The sequence below is a fragment of the Pistacia vera genome, unplaced genomic scaffold, assembly GCF_008641045.1.
Source record: "Pistacia vera cultivar Batoury unplaced genomic scaffold, PisVer_v2 Contig73, whole genome shotgun sequence".
NCBI lineage: Eukaryota > Viridiplantae > Streptophyta > Magnoliopsida > Sapindales > Anacardiaceae > Pistacia > Pistacia vera.
In genome coordinates, this window is record NW_022196590.1 from 382,736 (window position 1) to 399,299 (window position 16,564).

Genomic DNA, 16,564 nt, shown 5'->3' on the forward strand with positions numbered 1-16,564 from the left:
GACAGTAGGTACAGTAAAATCACATGAATTAATGGGGTCTGGCTCCTAGTATCGGGCAATTATGGTTGTCATTTTGTGTTATTGTCACCTACTATGTCATAGTCCAATCCTATATTTTGTATTGGAGGCTGGAAGCTGGCTGCAGTGTGTTGGCAACATCATCTTGTCATGGTTGTATTCTATATATGCTTTATTGTAAAATATAAATATATATACGAGTATATATACATATATACCAATAACCTGATGAAATGAGTTTAATGACAAGTCGACAGTAGGTACAGTAAAATCACATGAATTAATGGGGTCTGGCTCCTAGTATCGGGCAATTATGGTTGTCATTTTGTGTTATTGTCACCTACTATGTCATAGTCCAATCCTATATTTTGTATTGGAGGCTGGAAGCTGGCTGCAGTGTGTTGGCAACATCATCTTGTCATGGTTGTATTCTATATATGCTTTATTGTAAAATATAAATATATATACGAGTATATATACATATATACCAATAACCTGATGAAATGAGTTTAATGACAAGTCGACAGTAGGTACAGTAAAATCACATGAATTAATGGGGTCTGGCTCCTAGTATCGGGCAATTATGGTTGTCATTTTGTGTTATTGTCACCTACTATGTCATAGTCCAATCCTATATTTTGTATTGGAGGCTGGAAGCTGGCTGCAGTGTGTCGGCAACATCATCTTGTCATGGTTGTATTCTATATATGCTTTATTGTAAAATATAAATATATATACGAGTATATATACATATATACCAATAATCACCAAACTAATGTGAGTTACAAACTACCTTTGTTTGGCCAAGTGATTCAATAAGGATTTTTAGATGTATTACTCAAGAGGTCTTAAATTCGAGTCTCTCATTGATTACTAATATGGGTAGCCACTGAATTTCTTATCCGATCGGTAATTCTAGTTAGGTCCTGAGAGATTAGTTGAGATATGCGTAAATTAGTCTGAACACTCCCGATTATATAAAAACACAAAAAATAAAATGTGAATTACTTTCTACTTCATGAAGCTTCTAGGCTAACAATATTGAATCCAAATATCAATGACATTCACAAACAATAGTTTATGTTAATTAAGCAATTTGTATATTACGCCATTCTAACACATCTGCCTTGATCAATTTATTTATAACTTTTATAAAAGATTATTATAAATGTTTTGATTAAGTACAAATCTTCTTGGACAATGTAGCTAGTTGTAGACGTAAAAATCTATCTGTACAGAAGGGGGGTCTGATCCCGTGAGGTTGAAGCCACTAGCGATCCGCTGCACCTGCATACGTAGAGAAACAAATGCGTGAAGTGAACGGAAAACACCGGGGTGGTGTTTGCCGTAGGCACTCCGACGCTCAAGTCAGCAAGGCTGAAAGAGGCTAATTTAGTGAGGGCTAGGGATTAGAGAGGTTACCGGGAGTCTAGTCGGGAACTGTGACTACGACAGTGATGTGTAGCTCTCAAGTAGGAGCTTCGGGTGAGAAGGTGTAATGTAATGTAATCTCCTTTGTGAGAGGGTTGACCTCTACTTATATAGTGACTGTCTAGTCTCCCAGTCTTGGTGGGAGTAGGAGTCCTACTGTGACTCTGATACAAACCCTAGCGGAATTAGGGCGGTGGTGAGTTGTCTTACTAGTGTTCAAATAGGAAGGTGATCCTCAACAGGAAAGTAACCTCGAGTAGGCAAGTGACCTGAACATGAAGGTGACCTCGAATAGGAGACTGATCTGGAATGAGAAAGAGATTTGTGGGTGTCGTGGGCTTTGGACTTGCCCATAGGTCCAGGAAGTGAATTGGGATTTGGAGGCCTGGACCCGATGTTTTGGGTCGACTGTATCTCGTATCAAATGGGCCTAATCCGGATGGGGCCGCATCGAGATTGGGCCTAATCTCTTCCTCATTCAGTCCCGTTCTCCTATTTGGGCTAAGGACGATTTTTGGGCCTAACACTAGTACTTTATTGAGTCATAAGAAAGATGAGGTGGGCAGAACTGGTGATGGAGCTAGCTCAGCTAGCTAACTAGAAATATACAAATGTAGAGACTTAGTTGGATGATGTAGAATAATACTACTAAGTGTGTTTGTTTTTTTATTTAGGATATGATTTTTGAAAAAACAAGAGTTGAGTGGTTATTACGAAGTAGGATTTAAAAATTAACAAAACAATTCTCTAGGTTTGTTAATTTACTAAACACCCCTGTAATAAAACATTAAAAATTAACAAAAACACCCCCATCCACCTATTAAATACCAACAGTCAACCACTGCCGTCAGAGGGTGGTCGGAGTCGCCGTATCGACGCACAACCGACTGGATCTAGCCGGGCATGCGTCGATATGACATTTTTCAGTCAAATCCACTATGGATCTGGCCGGAAAAGGCTAGATCTAACGGCCAGATCTGGCCGCATTTGGTTGTCAATAATGGCCAAAGATATGGTCGTCGTTAATAGTCAATGACGTTCATATCTTAGCCATCGTTGACAACTAGCTACGACCGTAGATTTAGCTGTCAACGATCGTAGATTGATCTGGTCATCAATGACCAAATATTTGGTTGTAGATCTGGATTTTTCTGACCAAATCCACAGTGGATCTAGTTGGAAAATGTTATATCGACGCACAATCGATCAGATCTAGTCGGTAGTGCGTCATTATACCAGATTCCAGCTACTTTCCGACGGTGGTGGCCGGAATCTGGCAAATGTGGGTTGGTGGGGGTGTTTTTATTAATTTTTAAACTTTTTTTTTTTGGGTAGGGAGGGTTTAGTTAAATTAACTAACCAAGAATAGAGAAACAAATATGTATTTTGGGTAGGATAGAGATAGGATAATGCAAAAATACTGAAACAAAGGCACCCAATTATATCTCCATCAAACAGCAGTTAAATTAATCAGGACTAAGTTCAAAAGTCAACACTACTTAACCTAATGGTTAACCTCATCATCAAGCCGAAATTATTAATTGTTCAATCACATTCATATTACACTGATTCTAGTATCATCTTTTACGTTTTCATTGATTTAGAAAAAGTATTACTACACGTACGTACGTGAACATGCATGTTACTGATAAACCATTTAACAAATTAATGTAAAGACTAAAGAGTACCCGATGATCAGATTCACAAGTTCATCAACAATATACTTTTCTAGCAGAGGACTTCCCTCACCAAACATAACTTAGTGTGTGAATTAGTTGGCTATAGATTCACCAAACCACCAAGTTCCTGTGTAAATCCGTCAAAACAGGAAAGAAGTATCGGGTTTGTTTAATTACCATAGAAACAACATCAAGAATGGATGAGTTAGCACATAGAAGTATAGCAGTAAGGTTAATATAAACTGGTTTTATGTAGTTGAGCTACGAGCTAACCACTCCATTACAACTGCATGATGACAGTTATTATTGGAAGATGGATTGGAAATCAGAATTAAAACAAAATTAAAAAAATATATATGGGTGTGTGTACCGAACCCAATGAGTTGCATTTGCTTTGGAAAGAAGAGCTGTAGCATAAGTTACTTTGAAGGGTACGTGTGAGGTTTCAATTCATGGGGTCTGGTTTTCTGATGATGTGGTTGAGAAGAAGACTGAAGTCTAGACGTTTAATTTTACAAGTTAGTCAATGTGATTGAATCACCCCCAGAAATGTCGCTAACAACTACTTTGTACTAATATAATCAACACACTGGTCGAGTGGTGAAGCCTTTAATAAGCTAGAAAATGACTTGTAACTTTGTTAATAATGTTGGAATTTACTAATTTTGCAAACTGACAATTAAAGATAATCATAATTAATTAATATTAGGTTAGATGTCCGCATAGGGTTGCCCATCCAACATTAGACCATTAACTTAGACATGGAGCAGTAGGAGTACGTAGAAACCAGAACCAACGTCCCACTTTTTAATTAATTACTATGCCACTCCACTAATGCTCAATTAATTTTGATTATTTAATTAACAAATCGGATAACTACAATTCGTATGACTCATGGTCGTATTACTTAAAAGATGTTTGGTTGGGAGATTGGAAGCTACTTGATGCAATACTTAAACCTAGTTTAAGAACTAAAAATAATTGAAAGTTTCTTTTCTTGTTTTTGTGAGATTGTATTAAAATTATGTATAAAAATGACTTGGTTTTATCCTTGTTTTTTAAATTAGTCTCTAGATCGTGAACCAAACTCTCTAATGACTTTCAGACCAAAAAGAAAATGTATCTTAGTCTTTTTAGAACAAGTGCTGTAGGCACACCTGATGGGTCAAAGGTTTAACCTGAAAAGTAAACATATGGTAAGAATGTCATAGACATCATCCTAGACAGGCTGGATGCAAAAAGTGATTAATTCTCTTGGTGTCTATTTTAGTTGAGTTTAGCATCTGTCAGTGATTTTGCTGCAAAATTTAAGCTGGAATTGCTATGCAGTCTTGCTTAGTGTTTGATTCTGAAATTAATAGAATTTTGTGTTCTGTGATGTCTATAATTTTTTGTGGCATTAATCCTATATCAAGCCCCTTTTTTTCACTAAAGCTTTGTTCTTATAGCTGTCTCAATCTTTAAACATGATCTGGAAGTTACATCCTAGTCGAGAAACACTATTGTTAATATAATAGATAAATAAGGTCAGTGAATTTGGAAGATTTTAACTCTTGTATCCTTCAAACATTTGTGTAAATCATCTTATAGAAATAGTTTACAATTCCCAGTGCACTGTTGTCTTAAAATTGACTGGTGTGAAGCCACTTAACTTTGATACCTTGTAGTAGACATTATATAGTTCAATATATCATAAATATTTGATGAAACTAGTGTTTTGCTTGCAGGAGTGGATGACAGTTTTAAACTCAGATATTGAATTTATGATTATAAAAGGTGGAAAAGTCTAGTAAAGTTTTTAGTTTTGACTTAGTTATGGAACACTTAAAGTTATTCAATCATCTCTTCACTTGAAGAAAAAAAGAAAAATATTCTCCCTGGGTTGATTTCTATTAAATAAAACCACTCAAGACAAAAAATTACATATTTTGTAGAAAATAAAAAGAGAAAATTACATACTGACAAAATTTTGTAATCAATAGTTGTCTTACTCGACCAGAACCTTAAAGGACCTTTAAGAAAACTAAACCTCAAATTAGATTGTTCATTGAAGTTTAGTTTTAACATTTTTCTGTTCTGGGTCTAAAAGTATTAAAGTCAAGAAGTTGTTTCAGCTGAGAATAGCATGCTATGTCAGATAATCCAAAGTAAAAATAGAGGAATCTGACTGTTATTTTGTTGGGGAAAAATTATAAATCTAGGGAGCTCATAGTGCCTATTGTGTGTTATGTACCTTATATATCAACAGTGTATATTTGTTGTAACGGGGTGAAGGCTGAATAGGCAGAGCCTTGGAGAAAATACAGTCAAATCTTGGTAGCGCAAATAGTGTCTAGTTACTTTAGGAGTTTACTGTTACTCCGCCTCTAATATTAGTAGAAATGCTGATTATGGTATCCCGCATCTCATTACCTTTATCCTTTCTGATGTAGGTGAGCACATTTAGGCTTTCTTTTGTGATGTTACTTGAGGGCTACGAACTTAAATAAATTCTCATTTTTCCTGTATCATGTTTGTTAACCAGGTTAACTATGGTAACTTTATGCATGGGCTGATGAAGGAGAACGTCCAACTGAACAGGAAAGTTCTGTCAGAACTGTCGATGCACGAACCTTATAGTTTCAAGGCCCTTGTAGACATCTCTCGTGATGCCTTCCCTGGCAACAAAAACATTGTGCTTCCTCCTAGAAAGGCGAACACTTCAATTAATGTGTAAAATTAGTTACTCGGATTACTCATGCTTAACATTGCCTTTTACTGCTTCTCTGAAACAGAACAATATGGGAGTTATGTTGACATCATTGTGTATGAAAGTTTACTTAATGTGAGTGAACTTCGGGTACATGTTGGAGATGAATTTTATTAGGTTGTTGCAGGGATGTTGGAGTTGATGGAATATTCTTGCCAAAGTTTTGATAGTTGGTACTTAGTTGCAAGTCTTTTTTTTTTTTTTTTTCAATTTTTGTGCTTCTCTGGTTAAGATAATAAAGTATCTCAAATCGAACAGGTCAAGTGGTTGAATCAACCGTGTAAGATGCTCGCATTGCTACTAAAATATTATCTAATGCAAGTAAACTTATGTTGGGTTAAGCTCTAATTTCAAACATTATCATTTCTCACCAAACTGTTGAAATTGAAGGCTAATCTAAAGAATTCGATCGGATTCTCGTGCAGATCCCCAGTAATTGAATCTCTCTTCAAAAGGTTGGATTGTTTTTGTTGGTACTCAGTTGCAAAGTCTTTTTATTTCTTTCTGGTTAAAATATGAAGCAAAAAGAAACCTAAAATTCCCGGAGAACACAAAAGGATTATGTTCAGAATAAACCTTCTTGAAAATATGATGAACCCAGTGCAGGCCTATAAAAATCGACGGAGGGAAGCAGGAATGGGCGTACAAACAAACTGCCGAAATGATCACATGTTTGTGTGCCATACATTTGGTGGGTTTTAGAGAAAAATAATTGAGATGGCCACCTCTACCAACCAAAAAGATGTTTCACGCGGCTGTACAAATACGTAGTACAATAGGCTTCACTTTGTCGTATTAAGAAACACTAGAAAGTCGAGTATCGATGATATTTCACAAGGAAATACAGATATGGACTATTTCCTTAACTACTTTCAAGGATTTTGATAGTTTATTTGGGATTCTTAGATGTATTATTTAAGATATTCTAACTTTAAATTTATATTATTACTAATAAATGATAGTCACTAAATACTTACTTGATCATAAAACAATTTACAATAATGCTACGGACACCGAAAAAACTACACCGAAATCGTGTACCGGCCTACGTATAACACGTCTCTCATTTTTTTTATAATTTTTTTCTAGTGGATGGCCGTTCACTCACATGGACGCCCGTCTATATTATATGGACGGGCATCCCCATTTAAAGGACGCCCGTCCATAAATAAATTATGAAAATAAAAAACAAAAAACTTTGGGGACGACCGTGGGCGTCCCTTACATTTGGACAGGCGTCCATTCCTAATGGACACCCGTCCATACTTTAAAAAAAAAAAAAAAAAAAATGTTTGGATGGACGTCCATTACGTCCATTATTTTAGTTTCTACAAATTATCTTCATCATCATCATCATCTTTTCGGGTAATGATTCCAGTCTTTGTTTTCTTCTTTTTCCATGAATACAGTTCAACAAATATATTAAGGATAAAGATAAAGATGATGATGTTTATGTAGTGTTTTAAAAGTCTAAGTCAATGCGTTTGAAATTCTAACCTGTTAAATCAAAATGGATGCAATAAAGTTTCCATGGAGGCAAGTGAAGAAGGCGCAGAGCTTCGCCTGTCTACTTCTTCGTCTTCATTCACGGTGTTTTTTTCAGGGAGGCAAGAGTTTAAGATTTTCAGGGAAGTCAGCAGCGATGAAGAGAATAAGGATAAGCTATAGAACTTCAACCAGGATACAAACGTACTATACTAGTCGGAAGACGTCAAAAAGTTGGCTGATTATGTGCAGGAGATACTGCATGAGATTGCTATCACTGGAAAGATTTCACAAAAACATAAGTAATGGACGGGCGTCCATTCCTTACGGACGCCTGTCCCATCCAAAGTTTTTCTTTAATTTGTAGAAACTAAAGTAATGGACGGGCGTGACGCCCGTCCAAACATTTTTTTTTTTTTTTTTTAAAGTAGTCCAAACGTAAGGGACAGCCGTCTATAATTTATGGACGGCCGTCCCCAAAGTTTTTTTTTTTTATTTTCATAATTTATTTATGGACGGGCGTCCTTATTTAGGGGAAGCCCGTCCCTTGTATATGGACGCCCGTCCATATAATATGGACGGGCGTCCATATGAGTGAATGGTCGTCCAAATTTGATGGACGGTCGTTCACTAGAAAAAAATTGTAAAAAAAATTAAAGACGTGTTATACGTAGGCCAGTACATGATTTTGATGTAATTTTTTCGGTGTCCTTAGCATTATTGAACAATTTAATAGCAATGGGATGAATTTGGTCAACTCGGGACAATTGAATTATCGTTACTTCAATATGTTAAAGACTCCTCCTTGCAGTGCAGACTAATTTTGACATTGAGACAAGGTTTTGTGTGGATGGCATTCCATATACACTCCTTTCTTTTCTTTTTCTTTTCTCAATATCCTTAACAATATCTTGCACATATATCTAGGATAAGTTGGATTGGCTCCACCAATAATATTATATTAAATAAACAAGTGCTATTTATAATTATTTGATTAAACTAGTGTTTTGCTTGCAGAAGTGGGGGACAGTTTTAAACTCATATATTGAATTCTTGACTATCAAAGGTGGAAAAGTCTGCTAAAGTTGTTAGTTTTGACTGACTTATGGAACCCTTATACACAATCATCTCCTCACTTGAAGAAAAAGAGAAAAATATTCCCCCTGGTTTGATTATTTTTCTGAAAATAAAAACTGAAAAGGAAAAGATAATAACTAAAAACCTTGAATATTGGAAATTTGAGAACATATTGAAAAAAAATTATAATTATATCCTTTACTCGACCAGAATCTTAAAGAACCTTCAAGAAAACTAAACCACAATTTGGATTGTTCTGCAGATTGAAGTTTAGTTTTAACACTTTTATGTTCCGGGTGTGAAAGCATTGTGTACAGAAGTTGTTTCAGCTGAGAGTTGCATGGTATATGTGCTATGTCGGATAATCCAAAGTAAAAAAGGAGGTATCTGATTGTTGTTTTGTTGGGGAAAGATCATAAATCTAGGGAGTTCATAGTGCCTGGTGCGTTATATGTTATGTGTTTTATATATCAACAACGTATATTTGTTGTAACGAGGTGAAAGCTGACTAGGTGGAGCCTTGGATAAAATACAGTGAAATAGTGTTAGCGCAAATTCTGTTTAGTTACTATAGGAGTTTAGTGTTACATGTTAAGGATGAATTTTGTAACATGATCATCTTTTAGAGATGAAGATTAAAGACTTTTATTAGTTTGTTGCAGGGATGTTGGGAGTTAATGGAATCTCCTCTCCAAAGTTTCGATAGTTGGTACTTAGTTGCAAGTCCTTTTTTTTTTTTTTCCAATTTTTGTGCTTCTCTGGTTTAGACATGAAAGTTGCGCCAAATGAATAGGTCTAACTGGTTGAATCAAACATGTACGACGCCTGCATTTCTGTTGGATGTTTACTTATGCAAGTAAACTTATGTCAAGTCAACGACTAATATCCAACATTGATAATTTCTCACCAACTGTTGAAATTGAAGGCTAATTTAAAGAATTCAATCAGGTTCTCGTGTAGATCCCAAGAGTTGAGTCTCTTTTGCCTAAGGTTCGATGGTTTATGTTGGTGCTTAGTTGCGAGTCCTATTATTTCTTTATTTATCGAATGATTCTTGCTTCTGGTTAAAATATGAAGTAAAAAGATGTTAATCACGTGTATAATAAGATTCCCTTAGAAAAAGATGTTGAACCAGGTGCAGGCCTATATATATTGACACAGGGATGCAAACATGAAGCAAGGAATGCACATGTAAACAACCTGCCGGATTGATAAACAACATTTGGTGGGTTTTAGAGAAAAATAATTGAGATTACTAACTGCAGCAGGCAATAAATAGTATGTTTCACATGGCATTACAAGTATGTACCTTTACAAGATGAGAAGAGTAATATGTTTCACATTGTCAAAGTTAAGAAAGACCTGAAAGTGAAGTATCATAGGAAACACAGCTAGGGTCTCTTTGGTTGCCTTGTTTGCTTCTGATAATGATAGACAATTTGAAGTAGCAAATTGATGAAAGTTTGTCAATGTGGGATAACTTAATTACCATTACTTTAACATGTTAAACTTTCCTTTTTTTTTTTTTTTCAATGATCAGGGTTGTCCGGACTAACTTAATTACCAGTTAGGGCTCTTTTGTTATGGGAAACACAGCTAGGGTCTCTTTCATTGCCTTGTTTGCTTCTTATAATAATAGACAATTTGAATTAGCAAATTGATGAAAGTTTGTCAACGTGGGATAACTTAATTACCATTACTTTAAAATGTTAAACATTCCTTTTTTTTTGTTTTTTATGATCGAGGTTGTCCGAACCAACTTAGACTCAGATCAAGTAATCTTCTGAGACTTTGAAACTATCGGTCAGATAAGAACTTTAATAGCTATTCTCGTTTTTATTCGAGAAGAGACTTGAATTCAAAACCTCTTGCATAAAACACGTAAGAGTCTTTATCTAACCACTCAACTTCTTTACAACAAAGACTCTTACGCTTTCTGTGAATTTCATTACATTGTACATCCCTTTCTTTTCTTTTCTTACTTATCCTTAATAAATATCGATCTTACGTATATATATCAAGGGCCAAGGCTAAGTTAAAATATCTTTTCAAATTTCAAGAAATTTCCAGCCCTGCATTTCGCCATATAGCTAAAGGAAATTTGACCTATTCATTTAATAATATAAACATACTTAAAAGTTTATTTGAAATGCAAATTAAATATAAACCAAACCACAAACTTGTAAGCCACATTTCATGAGAAGTTGTTTCACCTAAATTTACTAGTGAATTTAGAACAATATTTTTATCCCCAATAGAATGATTACTTAAAGACTGATATACCCTTAACATAGTAATTCTTTTAGGATAAAAATATTAATATGGGCTAAGTGTAAGAGGTCAAAATTGTCATTTCCGATAAATTACTATTAAATTTTCTACATTTTGCCTATATAATCTATGCCCTTCCCCTCCTGCTTCTTCACAAACTCATCTTCGTTAAAAGAAGGGGCGAAAGAGAGAGAGAAAAAGAAGCAAAAGATGGTTGCAGAAGGAGATTTCACGGTGACTGTAAGCAAGAAGGAGGTGGTGGCAGCAGTGCTACCATTGAAGGATCATTGGCTTCCATTCTCCAACCTCGACTTGCTGCTGCCACCGGTTGACGTTAGTGTGTTCTTTTGCTACCATAACCAGTCACTTCAAAGCATGACTTTTGCCTCCATGGTTGCTATTCTAAAGAAGGCCCTAGCTCAAACGCTAGTGTCATACTACGCCCTCGCCGGTGAGGTCGTACCCAACCCTGTTGGTGAGCCTGAGCTCCTTTGCAACAACCGTGGAGTGGACTTTGTTGAAGCATTTGCGAACGTCGAGTTGAGTGAACTCAACTTGTATAACCCTGACGAAAGTATTGAGGGCAAGCTCGTGCCTAACAAGAAGAATGGAGTGCTCTCTATTCAGGTCACTTATCCTTCATCTCTCAAAGTTTTTTTGCTTCTTAATTTGGATTAATGCATCAAACAACTACATGAACATGGTTTTGATATCAATATATCATACCATATGAGAGTTAGTAATTTTTTTTTTTTTAAATATATGTACATGATAATATATGTGACCTAATTTTTACAAGAAATATAACAAAACCACCCATGTAGGAGAACATGACATTTGTAAATTAATTTAATGTTTTTTTTAATTTCCATCACCTCCTGCGAGATATCGATTGGAAACAAGATATCGAATGAGTGTATTCCAAGAACATTTTTGATATTATATTTTAATCTAAAATAATTTTGACACGTAATTTGGGGAGCTAAGGGAATCTGGGGGACATCAGTAAGTGTTATTGTCTTGGGTAAATCAAAAGTGAGGCGGTTGATGGCAGTTAAATTTTTCTAAATAGGCTTCAAAGATAGAATTCCTTAATGATCAGTAATATGTTATGTAATCAAATATAATATTATATGAATTGATTTACGGGCAACTGAACTCAATTGCGGCGGTCTTTGTGTGGCGTGCACCTTCGACACCGAATAGCAGACGCATACTCCTCAATATGTTGTTTCATGGCTGATAGCTCAGTCCAGACCAATTTCTTTGCTACCATCTTTCGTCGTCTCTGCTAAATCCTAGACGGCCTTCGATGACATTTACGTGCCATTCTATCCACCTCCACCACCTAAAGAACCTGTTGAAGCTACTCAATGATCATCTCTAAGTCGCATATATTATGTTACAAAAGACCAACTCAATGGAGCTTCAATCACTCGCCAGCCCCAATGGAGCAGGAGGACAAACCTCGGTCTTTCAGTGCATTTTTATGGAAAATGGTTGCGCAGTGTGGCGCTACAGACAATGATAAGACATCACAAATGGGGATTGTTGTTGATGGAAGAATAGGTTAAGCCAAGAGATAGTTACAAATCAAGACTAATGGGTGCATACTTTGGAAATGTATTATCAATCCCTTTTGGCGGACAAAAAAACATTCAATTATGGAAAAACCTTTATCTTGCGTGGCAAATCAAGTTCATGCTTTTTGGAAAAAGCAGTGACACAAGATATTTCCTGGGACTGATTGATTGGGTTGAGGCATAGACCCCACCAGCTGTGGCTAAGATATACATAAACGGAAGTGCCAATGGACCGGCTTTTGTGTGTCATCAGGGCAGAGATTTCCAGTTTCAAAAGTGGTTTCGGTTGGGGCAAACCAGCATTCGGGTCATATCATTTCCCATGGGTGGTGATGCGGGTATGTGATGCCGATGCCGAGTCAATTAGGGAACGGTGACTGGGTGGTGTATTTACACCTATTGAAGAAGCAAATAGAGATGATTGAGAAGGAAGCATCTGATGTGTTTAGGCCTCTGACTTCTGATTATCTTGAAATGATTTTAAGACGAGTCGACAGTAGGTACAGTAAAATCACATGATTAACGGTCTGGCTCTTAGTATCGACATTATGATTGTCAATTTGTGTTATTGTCACCTACTGGTAATATCGTGCATATGTATCTGGATAAGTTGGATTGGCTCCACCAATATTTATTATTAAATAAACAAGTCATTTTAAATTATTTGATGAAACTGATGGTTTTAGAGCAGGAGAACTCTGAGGAAAACACTACTGTTAGTTGGCGCACACACTCAAAACATGGCATGCGGGAATTGTAATGTTACATTGAACAAAATACAGAATAAATACATGTTTGCACTGCTATTACACCCTACTCTGCAGCAGGCTTACAATCAAAATTAAACAGCCATACTTTACTAACTACTACAAACATATCACATTACATTAACCCCTAATCAACATCAGTTTTAACTGAATTCACCTGAGGTGTACATTATAATAATTAAGAAATGCTGATGCATTACAGTAGAAACTAGCAACAACAGAACTCCAGTTTTGCCACCAGAATATGCAGCTCCAGTATTACAAAAATGTGACCAACTTCATGAGTTTCCAGCATAATCATCTTGATCAACACTCCTCCTTGATATTCATGCTAGAAACTCCAAGTTTGAGTCTGAATTCTACAAACTTGCGTTATTCAATTCCTTGGTCATGATATCAGCAACTTGGTTCTCTCTCAAACAATGACCACACTGATTTCTTTGTTTTGCTCTGCCTCTCTCACAACATGGTATTTATTTTGATGTGTTTATTTGACCATGGAGAATGATTCTTAGCAATTGCAACAGCTAACATGTTATCACTAAATGGTGGTAGACTCATCTTGATTCAGCCTCAAGTCTCCCAGAATTTTTCTCAACTAGACTGCCTTGTTTGTAGCAACTGTGGCAGAAATGTATTCTGCCTCAGCAGTAGATTGACTATTGTGTCTTGATTTTTGGAAAGCTAACTGAAGGCATCATGGTTAACAAAGAAAATATATCCAGAAGTTTTTTCTCATATCATCAACTGACCCTGCCCAGTCACTGCTAAATACCCAATTAGGCTAAATTTTTCAGCTCTTCTGAACCAAATTCCTAACTCGTGGTCCCCTTAATGTACCGTAGCACCCACTTTGCAGCCTTGTAATGCATCTCACTTGGCTTGCTCATGAATCTGGACACGTGCTGGTGGTGTACATCAATCAGGCCTGGTTGCTATCAAGTACACAAGCATCCTATCAAGCTTCTATAGACTCCTTCACCACACCTCTTGGCACCATCTTCCTTGCTCAGCTTTTGGTTAGGAATCATGGAATATCAACTGATTTACAATTGTCCTATTGAACTTCATTAGCACTTCATTTCATACTTCTTTTGACACACATATACCTTTTAAGCTTTGGTATATTTCCATGCAAGAAAGTAGCTCATTTCACCCAAATCAGTCATATCAAATTCCATCTCCATTGCTCTTTTGAACTCTTCCACTGATCATCTTATAGAATAGTTTACAATTCCCAGTGTACTGTTGTCTTAAAATTGACTGGTGTGAAGCCACTTAACTTGATACCTTATAGTAGACATTATGTAGCTCAATATATCATAAATATTTGATGAAACTAGTGTTTTGCTTGCAGGAGTGGATGACAGTTTTAACTCAGATATTGAATTTATGATTATAAAAGGTGGAAAAGTCAGTAAAGTTTTTACTTAGTTATGGAACACTTTAAGTTATTCAATCATCTCTTCACTTGAAAGAAAAAGGAAAAATATTCTCCCTGTTTGATTTCTATTCAATAAAACCACTCAAGACAAAAAATTACATATTTTGCAGAAAATAAAAAGAGAAATGAAGAGACATGTATTAAACCTTGAATTTGACATACTGACAAATTTTATAATCATTAGTTGTCTTACCTCGACCAGAACCTTAAGGACCTTTAAGAAAACTAAACCTCAAATTGATTGTTCATTGAAGTTTAGTTTTAACATCTGTTCTGGGTCTAAAGTATTAAAGTCACAGAGTTGTTTCAGCTGAGAATAGCATGCTGTCAGATAATCCAAGTAAAAATGGAGAATCTGACTGTTATTTTGTTGGGGAAAAATTATAAATCTAGGGAGCTCATAGTGCCTATTGTGTGTTATGTACCTTATATATCAACAGTGTATATTTGTTGTAACGGGGTGAAGCTGAATAGGCAGCCCTTGGAGAAAATACAGTCAATCTTGGTAGCGCAAATATGTCTAGTTACTTTAGGAGTTTACTGTTACTCCGCCTCTAATGTTAGTAGAAATGCTGATTATGGTATCCCCATCTCATTACCTTTATCCTCTGATGTAGGAGACACATTTAGGCTTCTTTTGTGATGTTACTTGAGGGCTACGAACTTAATAATTCTCATTTTTCCGTGTATCATGTTTGTTAACCAGGTTAACTATGGTAACTTTATGCGGGCTGATGAAGGAGAACGTCCAACTGAACAGGAAATTTCTGTCAGAACTGTCGATGCACGAACCTTATAGTTTCAAGGCCCTTGTAGCATCTCTCGTGATGCCTTCCCTGGCAACAAAAACATTGTGCTTCCTCCTAGAAAGGCGAACACTTCAATTGATTGTTAAAATTAGTTACTCGGATTACTCATGCTTAACATTGCCTTTTCTGCTTCTCTGAAACAGAACTCCCATTTGTTGACATCATTGTGTATGAAGTTTACTTAATGTGAGTGAACTTCGGGTACATGTTGGAGATGAATTTTATTAGGTTGTTGCAGGGATGTTGGAGTTAATGGAATATTCTTGCCAAAGTTTTGATAGTTGGTACTTGTTGCAAGTTTTTTTTTTTTTTTTTTTTTTTAAATTTTGTGCTTCTCTGGTTAAGAATAAAAGTATCTCAAATTGAACAGGTCAAGTGGTTGAATCAACCGTGTAAGATGCTCGCATTGCTACTAAAATATTATTTAATGCAATAAACTATGTTGGTTAAGCTCTAATTTCAAACATTATCATTTCTCACCAAACTGTTGAAATTGAAGGCTAATCTAAAGAATTCAATCGGATTCCGTGCAGATCCCCAGTAATTGAATCTCTTTCAACGGTTGGATTGTTTTTGTTGGTACTCAGTTGCAAATCTTTTATTTCTTTCTTGGTTAAATATAAAGCAAAAGAAAACCTAAATTCCCGGAGACACAAAAGGTTTATGTTAAGAATAAACCCTCTTGAAAATATGATGAACCCAGTGCAGACCTATAAATATCGACGGAGGGAAGCAGAAGGGCGTACAAACAAACTGCCGAAATGATCACATTTTGTTGTGATTGTGCCATACATTTGGTGGGCTTTAGAGAAAAATAATTGAGATGGCCACCTCTACCAACCAAAAAGATGTTTCACACGGCTGTACAAATACGTAGTACAATAGGCTTCACTTTGTCATATTAAGAAACACTATAAGTCGAGTATCAACGATATTTCACAGGAAATACAGATATGGATATTTCCTTAACTACTTTCGGGATTTTGGTAGTTTGTTTGGAATTCTTAGATATATTATTTAGATATTCTGAACTCGAATTCATATTATACTAATAAACTAATAAGGATAGTTATTAAAAACTTACCTGACTGTAATGGATGATTTGGTCAACGCGGGACAATTGAATTATCATACTTCAATATGTTAAAGATTCCTCCTTGCAGTGCAGAATGTTTGACATTGAGACAAGGTTTTTGTGTGGTGGCATTCCATATACACTCCTTTCTTTTCTTTTTCTTTTCAATATCCTTA

General features: G+C 35.9%; 1 pseudogene; it reads left to right on the plus strand.

Moving 5' to 3' along the window:
- Window positions 1–10,920: 10,920 nt before the first annotated feature.
- On the plus strand, window positions 10,921–12,812 carry LOC116115042 (annotated as a pseudogene).
- The last annotated feature ends 3,752 nt before the right edge of the window (window positions 12,813–16,564 follow it).